Below are 13,271 nucleotides of genomic sequence, written 5' to 3'. Positions count from 1 at the left end.
ATCTCTAGTATCTTCCTCCACCAAAGTGTCTTCATTTGATTCTCACTGCCTACTTCACACCTGCCTCCCATGTCACTAAACTGGTTGACATTAGACACACGACTGACTGATCTCACTTTAAATTAAAGACCATACATCTCAGGTGGACAGCCACCATTGCTCCTCAATTCAAACACATCTTCTATCCCACTTCCTCTCCTGATCTCGTGGCTACTTCTCCATATCTCCTCCCCACTTCTCAAAACTTCAGCGCCCTTCCACTTCCTTACTATCAGCTGAATATTTTGCTGAGAAAATAAGGACAACTGGAAAGAACTTCTCTTGGTAGGACAAAATCCACCACACTTCAAGCACTTGAGTCCCTATGTTCTCCTTTTCCTCCTCTTCCAGTGAGTGAGGTCGTACCTATTCCTAAGACTAACCTCTCTCTATTTGTGCACTGTCTCTTCTGCCCACTCAAAGCTTTGATGCCTACAATTCATTCCTCTTTGTCCTGCATCATTAATTTCCCCCTTTCCACTGAATATTTTCCATCTGCACATAAACATGCTCCAAAAAAAATGAAGTAAAATCCTTTTGACTCCCCCTAGCCGCCCCAGGTCTCATATGCATTCTCTGTACAGTTCCAATGCCAAGATTTTTGAAAGTCATCTGTAGTCCTTATCTTCATTTGCCTACCTCCCATTCTTTCTTCTTTTTGTCATTACCACTTTGCCAACATGACCATTGTCAAGGTTGCCAGTGATCTCCATTTTACCATGTCCAGTGGTCAATTTTCTGGCCACATTTTACTGGATCTCTCAGCAGCATTTTGCACATAAGATCACTTCTTCCTACTTGAAACAATTTCTTGGCATTTGAGACACCACGCTCTTTAATTTCTCCCACCAGCAGCTCCTTCTCAGTCTCTTTCACTGGCTGCTCCTCCTCCTCCATTCAACTACTGTATCTTGAGTGGCCAAGGATCCATCCAGGTCTACGTTCACTTTCCTATCCATATACAGCTCCCTGGGTAATCTTATCCATGCTTGTGATGTCAAGTGTGTTCAAATTTATATTTCAACCCAAACCTTACCCATGAACTTCAGACTTGGGTATCTAGCCACCTCTCCTCTTAGGTGTTCAGAAGACTTTCCACATGCAATATGTCCAAAATAAAACCTTTGATTTCCTCCTCCACCTTCTTAAATCCTATTCCTCCTAAACACTTCTCAAGCTCGGTAAAGGGAACCAACACCCACCTGATCTCAGGTGAAGAACCCAAGAGTAATTCTCGATTCCTGTTTTTCCCCACATCCAATCCATCAGCAAGTCCTAATTTTTCTATCCTTAAAAAGATGAAAAGACAACCCCCTTCTCAGCTTTCACTGTGACAACCCAAGTCTCAGCCACCATCTTTTTTTTTCCTGTCTCTCAAATTTGTTCTGTTCCCCAGAACCACAGTGATTTAAAATGACAACAAAAACATAAGTCAAATTATGTCTTTCTCCTGCTTAAACCCATCCAATGGCTTCCCATCACACTTAGATTAAAATCCACACTCATGGCTGGGTGTAATGGCTCACACCTGTAATCCCAACACTTCGGGAGGCCAAGGCAGGCAAATCACTTGAGGTCGGGAGTTAGAGACCAGCCTGGCCAACATGGTAAAATCCCATCTCTACTAAAAATGCAAAAATTAGCTGGGCGTGGTGATGGGCACCTGTAATCCCAGGTACTTGGGAAGCTGAGGCAGGAGAATTGCTTGAACCTGGGAGGCGGAGGTTGCAGTAAACCGAGATAGTACCACTGCACTCCAGCCTGGGCAACAGAGTCAAACTCCATCTCAATAAATAAATAAATAAATAAATAATAAATAAAATTCATACTTACTATTACGGTGGTCAAGGCTATAAGAATCCAGCCCCTGCCTGCTTTTTTCCTTTTCGTTGTTTGTTGAACAAGAATGTCTTGTTTTAGTAGAGGATCTATATGCTCACTATCCCCTTTGCCTGGATATCTTCTCCCCAGGACTTCTCATAGCTTTCTCCCTTAGTCTCTGCTCTAACATCACCTCCTCAGAAAAGTCTGACTCCTGCATAAAATAAACATTGTGCCCCATCCTTATATCATGCTTTACTCTTCTTCAGAAAGCTTCTCGCAGGCTGAAATTACATTATCTCTTCATATATTTACTGACAGTCCTCCAGTGGAATGTAAGGTGCTAAAATTAGGGCTTTTAAAATTTTGTTCAAAGCTGTATTCCCAGTGCCTAGATTAGTATCTACTACATAATAGGTTCTCAATACACATTTCTTGGGTGAATTTATATGTTTACCTTAATTACCCGAGAAGAAACACAGGGAGTCATTCTAGTTTTTTTCTGCTCAAGACATTTTCTTCTTCCACAACCATGGGTCAGCAAGTCCTTTGGCCTACTCTCCCAATATCTCTTAAATCCATCCACTCTTTTCCTCCAATTCCCACCTTTCACAATTTTTTTCTCTATACCACCTCCAGAGAGGTCCTAAAACATAAGTCTAATTGGATCTCTCTTCTGCTTAAGAGGCTTCAGTAGCTCTCCATCACCTGAAGAAGAGAGCCAAAACTCCATATTATGATGTCATCTGGCGTCTGTCTGTATTTCCAACCTGGTTTCATGCCACTCTTTCTTCCACATATGTCCTGTGTACCCAGACAATTTGTATCCATTGAACCCAGGCCACTTGACGTTCCCAAATGAAAACATTCATTTGCTTACACTGTTCCCTCTACTTGAGTGCTTTTCTCTCTTTTTAAAGCCTGGCCGAGTACTACTTATTCTTTAAGATTAAGCACAAAATCACCTCTTCCCAATTTCTGAAAGCAAAGAGGATTCACCCTCTGCGTTCTCAAAAAACCATACCTGGTTAATATTTTTATGGTTGTTGTTTTACCTGAATGTCTTATTCAGTCACTTGTTTATTTATTCAAAAAATAAGTACATTCTTATTGAGCAACTACTATATGCTAGGCACTATCCTAGGCACTAGGGATACCGTTGGACACAAAACAAGTAAAACATTTGCTTTCAAGAAGCAAAGGGGTGGTCTGGCACGGTGGCTCATGCTTGTAGTCCTAGCACTTTGGGCAGCCGAGGCGGGCACATCACCTGAGCTCAGGAGTTTGAGACCAGCCTGGCCAACATGGGGAAATTCTGTCTCTACGAAAAATACAAAAAAATTAGCTGGGCATGGTGGCATGCACTTGTAATCCCAGCTACTTGGGAGACTGAGGCAGAGAATCACTTGAACCTGGGAGGTGGAGGTTGCAGTGAGCAGAGATTGCACCACTGTACTCCAGCCTGGGCAACAAAGCGAGACTCTATGTAAAAAAAAAAAAAAAAAAAAAGAAGCAAAGGGGAGTCAGTGAAAAATAAGTAAAATACACCATGGTTAGATGATGCTGAGTGCAATGAAACAAAATAATTCAGAGACGGAGCACATGGAGGCTCCCACATGGGTGGAAGCTGTCATACTGACTAGGGCATTGGGGAAGTCTTCACTGCAATGACATTTGAGTTAAATCCTGAGCAGGTAAGGAGCATCTGGGGATGAGTATTCCCGGCCAAAAATATAGTAAATAAAGAACCATTGATGTGGGAGTGGGCTTGGCCTGATTTAGAAAAAGCACAAAGGCCACTGTGCTTGGAGCAGAGCAAGCAAGGGAAAGAGAAGCATAAGATGGGGTCAGAGAGTAGCAATGGAAGCCTTGAGGTTGTGGCATGAGTGAGGTGGGGCATGTTGGAGGATACTGAGCAGAAAGGGGTGTGGGCTCACGCATGTTTAAACAGCATTCTGTGTCCTGAAGAGAAGGGTAAATGTAGGGGGACCAGCGAGGAGGCTCCTGCCACAGTCCAGGCAAGGTGCTATAGTGGCTCGGGCCAGGATGGTTGTCGTTATTAGACTCGAGTGACTTGAGATCTGGGACTAGATCCCATTTATGTTTTAACCTCCAGCCTCCAGCACAGTGCCCCACACACAACACAATAGGTGCTCAAAAGCACTGAATAAACAAATAAGGCAAGTTGTCTCAGCAAGAAGCTACAGTTTCTGAAGTCAGCACTGTTTGTTTTTCTAGGGCCATGTCTTAGTCTGTTTTGTGTTGCTATAAAAGAATGTCTGAGACTGAGTAATTTATAAAGAAAAGAAGTTTACCTGGCTCTTGGTTCTGCAGGCTGAGAAGTGCTAGCGCATGGTGCTGGCTTCCCGCAAGGTATTTCATGCTGCATTACAGCCTGGCGAACAACAGTAAGGAGAAGCAGACAGGTGGAAGAGGGGGAAACCTGAGGGATGTCCTGGCTTTGTAACAACACACTCTTGAGGAACTAATCTATTTCTGGGAGAACTAATCCAGTCTTGAGAGAGTGAGAACTCACTCACTAACATGAGAACAGCACCAAGCCATTCATAAGGGATCCACCCCCATGACCCAAATACCTTCCACTAGCCCCCAACCCCCGATGTTGCCATGGTGGCGATAAAATCTTAACATGAGCTTTGGTAGGGACAAATGAACCATATTCAAACTATTGCAGGAGAGATTTTGCAACATTTTGTTTCCAGTGGGTAAGCTTCATCTTCTGTGCTTTCTAATTAAATGGCCCTTAGGCCACATTCTGAGGACAGCGTGGGTGTTTGCATGAGGGCCAACACAACCAAAACTTGATTGTGAAATTGTTTTTCTTTAAATTACCTTTGGACATAGGAAATGTGTTTCAAAAAATAAGTAAAAACCACCCATTCTCCAAGGCGGGCTGCCTTAGGTAACTGAGTGCCTCAAGACCCCAGGTGCATCCTAGAATGCAGTCCAAACCTGTCTGAAACCCAAATCACGTCTTTGATAGTCAATGTCTGTCTTTCCGGTTCTAATTTAAAGATAAAAAATACCTGTAATCCCAGCACTTTGGGAGGCTGAGGTGGGCAGATCACTTGAGACCAGGAGTTCGAGACCAGCCTAGCTAACATGACGAAACCCCATCTCTACTAAAAATACAGAAAATCTAGCCGGGCATGGTGGTGCACGCCTGTAGTCTCAGCTACTTGGGAGGCTGAGGCAGGAGAATCGCTTGAACCCAAGAGGTGGGGCTGCAGTGAGCTGAGATCGCACCACTGCACTCCAGCCTGGGAGACAAAGCAAGACTCCATCTCAAAAAAATTAAAAAATTAAAGACTAAAAATCTTCATTAAAAAAAATCAAAATCAACATTTGGATAAGGTAATTTGAGAAGGATTTATTAGCATGTGAATTTATTTACTTATTTATTTTTAAGAAAGAGAAATGTACAGAGAGATGGGGTGTGGTCAGGTAGCAGTTCTTTAAACTCTCTGTAAAGCTCAATGATTATATGATTTCTCAGAGTTGCTGTAGGGCTTCGGTGAGATAATATCCCGAAAATGCTTTGCACCAAGCCTACCGTAGAGTGACACTCAAGAAATGTTAGTCCCAGCATTTTCCCTTAACGATTGTCTTTTCCCCTAACAATTCTCTCAGCTGTTTGCCAGGGATCTGAATGTCGTGGGTCCACCAGGTTTCTCAGTCTGACAAGATCACTTTTCTCATCTGGTAATCTCAAGGCTGCAAGATGAGTTTTACAGGCCCTTTCCTCCATAATGCAATATCGATTTTTACATGATTTTTGATACAACTTTAAATTATTCAACATTGTATTTAATTTTTGTTTTAGACAAAGTCTAAATTTTCCTAGACCTTGAAAATTTCATTATTTTAGATGTGAGCAATAATGGAATTTTTTTTAACCCCAAAAGTTTGTTTTTTTCCTTCTTGATTTTAAAATAAACTCACACATTTTTGTGGGTCCCGAAGAGTACCATGAACCCTAGGCACTGTGCCTAATGAGAAATGATGGAAAGAGAAACAAAAATGTGAAGAACAAAGTCCAACAACTCAAAGCTGCTCAAGGAAGGGATATTGCTTCTATGGGAGGATTTACTTGTCCCTCAAATGGGTTTTCCTGGCTCTTTGACTCTTCAATCCCTTCCAGAGGACAATAATAAGATTTGTTCTTTGAAACTACAGGAAAACCATAAACGGTTGGTGACTGGGTTGGTGGACATTAGCTAATGTGAAACAGAGCACAGGACTTGTCTAACAAGGAATTTACACATTCCCATCCACACACACCTTGGCCTGGTGTGGGTTCTGCCTGGGGCCATGGATAATGAATGCCTGCACAGCCTCTCCGGACTCTCAAGGGAACCGCTTGCACCCAAAACCTAACCTCAGGGACCTCCAGGCAGATCAGGAGAGCAGGTCATTCACCACTCACAGGACAAAAGGAACTGATTCAGCCTGCTTTTGGGGGCAGGGCATTGATTCCTGGACAATTAGGGAGTGTTTAAAAGAGATTGGCTGCTGGTGGGACCACTCCAGTCACTTTCCAGGCAAGACAGGGCTACCTTCAGCATCTCTAGTGAAAGTGGTGAATTAGCACTTCAAGGGTGAGATGGCATGGACAGAAGCTTCTGGAACTGAGTTCACCATTGGAGGCTTCTTTCCAGCTTCCTGAAGGTCTCTGGAGCTCTCTTTTTACCTGGAAGGATGATCCCTGGCGGCTCCCTGCCGACATTCTTCAAAACCAGGCTATTTCCCCAGTGTCCTGCAGATAGAACAGAAGAGGAAATGATGAAAGTAGGTTGCTCTATTATTAACTCATCTTTTAATTTCAGATCCTTTGTTTTAGTATCAGTTTCTTGATGCTAGGCATGACACCCATTCATTCACTCATTTATTCATTCAACAGATGTTTGTCAATAACCTATGACATTCTAGGCACTATTCTAGACATTTGGAATACAGCAGTGAATGAAATAAAGATCCCTACCAGTGTGAAGCAAACATTCTAGAGGGGAAAAAAGGCAAGAAACTATAACACAACAGCACAGTTTGTTGTCTGTAAGATGGCAGTGATACAAGATGCACTGTTAGTCTATGTGCCACTAAAGAAAGAAAGAATGCTGTTAATAAATTGTTGCCATTATAGAATGCATCTTGATTTTATGTATGTTAAAATGTGAAACTTAGAATTGATTACATATGATAAATAAACTATAGTATATTAAAAGGTGGCTATGAAAAAAAGTGAAGCAGGGAGGGGAGTGGTGATATGGAACGAAGGCTTGAAAGAAATGGGGCTGTTAAATTAATGGCAACTATTTTTGCAAAACTGCTTTATTGAGATGTGTAATTTATATATAATAAAACTCATCCTTTTAAGTGTATAATCCAATACATTTTAGTAAGGTTACAGAGTTATGCAAACATGATCTAGATTACCATGATCTAGATTTATAATATTTCTTTCTTTTTTTTTAAAGAACAAGTAACATGAGATCTACCTCTTAAAAATTTTTAAGCGTACAGTACAGTGTTGTTAACCAGAGGCACAATTTTGTATAGCAGATCTCCAGAACTTAATCATCTTGCATAACTAAAACTTCATACGCCTTGAATAATAACTTTCCATTTAACCTGCCCCATATGCTAGCAACCACCATTCTACTCTGTTTCTATGTGTTTGACTTTAGATACATTTAGATCCTTATGTAAGTGAAATTATGCAGTGTTTGTCCTTTTGTGACTGGCTTATTTCACTTCGCATAATGTCTTCCAGGCTCTTTCAAGTTGTAGCATATGGTAGAATATTTTTAAAGCTGAATAATATTCTACTGCATGTACAGTATGCCACATTTTCTTTATCCTTTCATCCAGCAATGAACATTTAGGTGATTTCCACCTCTTGGCTACTGTGAATAATGCTACAATTAACATGGTAGTGCAAATATCTCTTCGAAGTCCTGATTTCAAATCTTTTGGATAAATCCCCCACATGGGATGGTTAGATCATACAGTATTTCTATTTTTAATTTTTTTCATGAACCTCCATACTGTTTTCTATAGCAGTTGCACCATCTTACATTCCTACCAGCAGTGTGTCAGGATTTCAGTTTCTCAACAGCCTAGCCAACACTTATCTTTGTTTTTGTTCTTTATATATATATATAAAATAGATATCCTAACAGCTGTGAGATGATATCTCATTGTAGTTTGGATTGTATTTCCCTGATGATTAGTTATGTTGAGTACCTTTTCATATACCTATTGGAATGGCAACTATTTATTGAGCAATTGTGAGATCCAAGAGGGCAGGTATCATTTGTTTACCACTGCGTCCCCACTGTTAAAGCATCTGACACATGGTAGGTGCTCAATAAACATTTGTTGAATGACTGAGCTACTGTTCATATATGCCAGGCACTTCACAGTGAATTCTTTTTTTTTAATTTTTAAATGAATATAGTTTTATTACTTTCTCATAAATACTAACTATCATGGATTCAAACCAAATACTAATAAAATGTTTCTTTTTATTTTTATTATACTTTAAGTTCTAGGGTACGTGTGCACAATGTGCAGGTTTGTTACATATGTATACATGTGCCATGTTGGTGTGCTGCACCCATTAACTCATCATTTACATTAGGTATATCTCCTAATGCTATCCCTTCCCCCACCCCACAATAGGACCCAGTGTCTGATGATCCCCTTCCTGTGTTCAAGTGATCTCATTGTTCAGTTCTCACCTATGAGTGAGAACATGTGGTATTTGGTTTTCCGTTCTTGTGATAGTTTGCTGAGAATGATGGTTTCCAGCTGCATCCATGTCCCTACAAAGAACACAAACTCATCCTTTTTTATGGCTGCATAGTATTCCATGGTGCATATGTGCCACATTTTCTTAATCCAGTCTGTCACTGATGGACATTTGGGTTGATTCCAAGTCTTTGCTGTTGTGAATAGTGCCACAATAAACATATGTGTGCATGTGTCTTTATAGCAGCATGACCTATAATCCTTTAGGTATATTCCCAGTAGTGGGATGGCTGGGTCAAATGGTGTTTCTAGTTCTAGATCCTTAAGGAATTGCCACACTGTGTTCCACAAAGGTTGAACTAGTTTACAGTCCCACCAACAGTGTAAAAGTGTTCCTGTTTCTCCACATCCTCTCCAGCACCTATTGCTTCCTGATTTTTTAATGATTGCCATTGTAACTGGTGTGAGATGGTATCTCATTGTGGCTTTGATTTGCATTTCTCTGATGGCAAGTGATGATGAACATTTTTTCATGTGTCTCTTGGCTGTATGAATGTCTTCTTTTGAGAAGTGTCTGTTCATATCCTTTGCCCACTTTTTGATGGGGTTGTTTGTTTTTTTCTTGTAAATTTGTTTGAGTTCTTTGTAGGTTCTGGATATTAGCCCTTCATCAGATGAGTAGATTACAAAAACTGTCTCCCATTCTGTAGGTTGCCTGTTCATTCTGATGGTAGTTTCTTTTGCTGTGCAGAAGCTCTTTAGTTTCATTAGATCCCATTTGTCAATTTTTGCTTTTGTTGCCGTTGCTTTTGGTGTTTTAGACATAAAGTCCTTGCCCATGCCTATGTCCTGATGGTATTGCCTATGTTTTCTTCTAGGGTTTTTATGGTTTTAGGTCTAACATTTAAGTCTCTAATCCATCTTGAATTAATTTTCGTATAAGGAGTAAGGAAAGGATCCAGTTTCAGCTTTCTACTTATGGCTAGCCAATTTTCCCAGCACCATTTATTCAATAGGGAATCCTTTCCCCATTTCTTGTTTTTGTCAGTTTTGTCAAAGATGAGATGGCTGTAGATGTGTGGTATTATTTCTGAGGGCTCAGTTCTGTTTCATTGGTCTATATCTCTGTACCAGTACCATGCTGTTATCATTACTGTAGCCTAGTAGTATAGTTTGAAGTCAAATACGTGATGCCTCCAGCTTTGTTCTTTTGGCTTAGGATTGTCTTGGCAATGCGTTGTCTTTTGTGGTTCCATATGAACTTTAAAGCAGTTTTTTCCAATTCTGTGAAGAAAGTCATTGGTAGCTTAATGGGGATGGCATTGAATCTATAAATTACCTTGGGCAGTATGGCCATTTTCACAATCTTGATTCCTCCTATCCATGAGCATGGTATGTTCTTCCATTTGTTTGTGTCCTCTTTGATTTCACTGACCAGTGGTTTGTAGTTCTCCTTGAAGAGGTCCTTTACATCCCTTGTAAGTTGGATTCCTAGGTATTTTATTCTCTTTGAAGCTATTGTGAATGGGAGTTCATTCATGATTTGGCTCTCTGTTTGTCTGTTACTGGTGTATAAGAATTCTTGTGATTTTTGCACATTAATTTTGTATCCTGAGACTTTGCTGAAGTTGCTTATCAGCTTATGGAGATTTTGGGCAGAGACGATGGGGTTTTCTAAATATACAATCATGTCATCTGCAAACAGGGACAATTTGACTTCTTCTTTTCCTAACTGAATACCCTTGATTTCTTTCTCTTGCCTGATTGCCCTAGCCAGAACTTCCAACACTATGTTGAATAGAAGTGGTGAGAGAGGGCATCGCTGTCTTGTGCCAGTTTTCAAAAAGGAATGCTTCCAGTTTTTGCCCATTCAGTATGATATTGGCTGTGGGTTTGTCATAAATAGCTCTTATTATTTTGAGATATGTTCCATCAATACCGAATTTATTGAGCGTTTTTAGCATGAAGGGCTGTTGAATTTTGTCAAAGACCTTTTCTGCATCTATAGAGATAATCATGTGGTTTTTGTCTTTGGTTCTGTTTACATGTTGGATTACGTTTATTGATTTGCATATGTTGAACCAGCCTTGCATCCCAGGGATGAAGCCCACTTGATCATGGTGGATAAGCTTTTTGATGTGCTGAGGATTCGGTTTGCTAGTATTTTATTGAGGATTTTTGCATCAATGTCCATCAGGGATATTGGTCTGAAATTCTCTTTTTTTGTTGTGTCTCTGCCAGGCTTTGGTATCAGTATGATGTTGTCCTCATAAAATGAGTTAGGGAGGGTTCCCTCTTTTTCTGTTGATTGGAATAGTTTCAGAAAGATTGGTACCAGCTCCTCCTTGTACCTCTGGTAAAATTCAGCTGTGAATCCATCTGGTCTTGGACTTTTTTTGGTTGATAGGCTATTAATTATTGCCTCAATTTCAGAGTCTGCTATTGGTCTATTCAGGGATTCAACTTCTTCCTGGTTTAGTCTTGGGAGATTGTAAGCATCCAGGAAATTATCCATTTCTTCTAGATTTTCTAGTTTACTTGCGTAGAGGTGTTTATAGTATTCTCTGATGGTAGTTTGTATTTCTGTGTGGTCGGTGGTGATATCCCCTTTATCATTTTTTATTGTGTCTATTTGATTCTTCTCTCTTTTCTTCTTTGTTAATCTTGCTAGTGGTCTATCAATTTTGTTGATCTTTTCAAAAAATCAGCTCCTGGATTCATTGATTTTTTGAAGGGGTTTTTGTGTCACTATCTCCTTCAGTTCTGCTCTGATCTTAGTTATTTCTTGCCTTCTGCTAGCTTTGGAATGTGTTTGCTCTTGCTTCTCTAGTTCTTTTAATTGTGATGTTAGAGTATCAATTTTAGATTTTTCCTGCTTTCTCTTGTGGGCATTTAGTGCTATAAATTTCCCTCTACACACTGCTTTAAATGTGTCCCAGAGATTCTGGTATGTTGTATCTTTGTTCTCATTGGTTTCAAAGAACATCTTTATTTCTGCCTTCATTTCGTTATGTACCCAGTAGTCATTCAGGAGCAAGTTGTTCAGTTTCCATGTAGTTGAGCAGTTTTGAGTGAGTTTCTTAGTCCTGAGTTCTAGTTTGATTGCACTGTGGTCTGAGAGATAGTTTGTTATAATTTCTGTTCTTTTACATTTGCTGAAGAGTGTTTTACTTCCAACTATGTGGTCAATTTTGGAATAAGTGTGATGTGGTGCTGAGAAGAATGTATATTCTGTTGATTTGGGGTGGAGAGTTCTCTATATGTCTATTAGGTCCACTTGGTGCAGAGTTGAGTTCAATTCCTGGATATCCTTGTTAACTTTCTGTCTCGTTGATCTATCTAATGTTGACAGTAGGGTGTTAAAGTCTCCCATTATTATTGTATGGGAGTCTAAGTCTCTTTGTAAGTCTCTAAGGACTTGCTTTATGAATCTGGGTGTTCCTGTATTGGGTGCATATATATTTAGGATAGTTAGCTCTTCCTGATGAATTGATCCCTTTACCATTATATAATGGCCTTCTTTGTCTCATTTGATCTTTGATGGTTTGAAGTCTGTTTTATTAGAGATGAGGATTGCAACCCCTGCTTTTTTTTTGTTTTCCATTTGCTTGGTAGGTCTTCCTGCATCCCTTTATTTTGAGCCTATGTGTGTCTCTGCATGTGAGATGGGTCTCCTGAATACAGCAAACTGATGGGCCTTGACTCTTTATCCAATTTGCCAGTCTTTGTCTTTTAATTGGACCATTTAGTCCATTTACATTTAAGGTTAATATTGTTATGTGTGAACTTCATCCTGTCATTATGATATTAGCTGGTTATTTTGCTCGTTAGTTGATGCAGTTTCTTCCTAGCATTGATGGACTTTACATTTTAACATGCTTTTGCAATGGCTGGTACCTGTTTTTCCTTTCCATGTTAAGTGCTTCCTTCAGGATCAAGTGCTTCCTTGTAGGGCAGACCTGGTAGTGACAAAATCTCTAAGCATTTGCTTGTCTGTAAAGGATTTTATTTCTCCTTTACTTACAAAACTTAGTTTGATTGGATATGAATTTCTGGGTTGAAAATTCTTTTCTTTAAGAATGTTGAATATCGGCCCCCACTCTCTTCTGACTTGTAGAGTTTCTGCCGAGAGATCTGCTGTTAGTCTGATGGGCTTCCCTTTGTGTGTAACCTGACCTTTCTCTCTGGATGCCCTTAAGATTTTTTCCTTCATTTCAACTTTGGTGAATCTAACAATTATGTGTCTTGCAGTTGCTCTTCTCGAGGAGTATCTTTGTGGCATTCTCTGTATTTCCTGAATTTGAATGTTGGCTTGCCTTACTAGGTTGGGGAAGTTCGCCTGGATGATATCCTGCAGAGTGTTTTCCAACTTGGTTCCTTTTTCCCCATCACTTTCAGGCACACCAATCAGATGTAGATTTGGTCTTTTCACATAATCCCAAATTTCTTGGAGGCTTTTTTCATTTCTCTTTACTGTTTTATCTCTACACTTCTCTTCTTGCTTCATTTCATTCATTTGATCTTCAATTGTTGATACTCTTTCTTGCAGTTGATCGAGTCGGTTATTGAAGCTTGTGCATTTGTCACATAGTTCTCTTGTTATGCTTTTCATCTCTACCAGTTCTTTTAAGGTCTTCTGT

The 13,271-nt window shown here is 40.0% G+C and overlaps 1 long non-coding RNA gene across 1 annotated transcript in view; it reads left to right on the top strand.

The window, feature by feature from the left end:
* The first annotated feature begins 6,401 nt into the window (after positions 1-6,401).
* LOC140712068 (uncharacterized) overlaps positions 6,402-13,271 on the top strand; it is a 41,502-nt gene continuing 34,632 nt past the window's right edge. The window contains exon 1 of the long non-coding RNA XR_012093529.1: positions 6,402-6,669. This is a non-coding gene — a long non-coding RNA (uncharacterized lncRNA). The remainder of the gene's footprint in view (positions 6,670-13,271) is intronic.

Source organism: Chlorocebus sabaeus, chromosome 7 (genome assembly GCF_047675955.1).
Source record: "Chlorocebus sabaeus isolate Y175 chromosome 7, mChlSab1.0.hap1, whole genome shotgun sequence".
In the NCBI taxonomy this organism is placed as follows: domain Eukaryota; kingdom Metazoa; phylum Chordata; class Mammalia; order Primates; family Cercopithecidae; genus Chlorocebus; species Chlorocebus sabaeus.
The sequence above is the reverse complement of the archived record's forward strand: the minus strand, read 5'-3'. Positions and strand labels throughout refer to the sequence as shown.